The sequence below is a fragment of the Bison bison genome, unplaced genomic scaffold (assembly GCF_000754665.1).
Source record: "Bison bison bison isolate TAMUID 2011002044 unplaced genomic scaffold, Bison_UMD1.0 scf7180017864472, whole genome shotgun sequence".
In the NCBI taxonomy this organism is placed as follows: Eukaryota; Metazoa; Chordata; class Mammalia; order Artiodactyla; family Bovidae; genus Bison; species Bison bison.
The window spans coordinates 8,195,354-8,195,767 of NW_011495033.1; positions in this window are offsets into that span (position 1 = coordinate 8,195,354).

Below are 414 nucleotides of genomic sequence, written 5' to 3' on the forward strand. Positions count from 1 at the left end.
TTTTCTCCAGATTATATGTCTGGGAATGGGATTACTGGCTCATACCTTGATTTTAGTTTTCTTAAGGAATCTCATACTGTTCTCCATAGTGGCTGTACCATTTACATTCCCACCAACAGTGGAAGAGGATTCCCTTTTCTCCAAACCCTCCTCGGCATTTATTATTTGTGGATTTTTTGATAATGGCCATTCTGACCAGTGTGAGGTCACTAAGGAAACAATCTCATTTACCATAGCATCAAAAAGAATAAAATACCTAGGAATAAACCTACCTAAAGAGGAAAAAGAAAACTATAAGATACTGATGAACATGTATACCTGTGGCGGATTCATTTTGATATTTGGCAAAACTGATACAATTATGTAAAGTTTAAAAATAAAATAAAATTAGAGAAAAAAAAAAATAAAAAAATA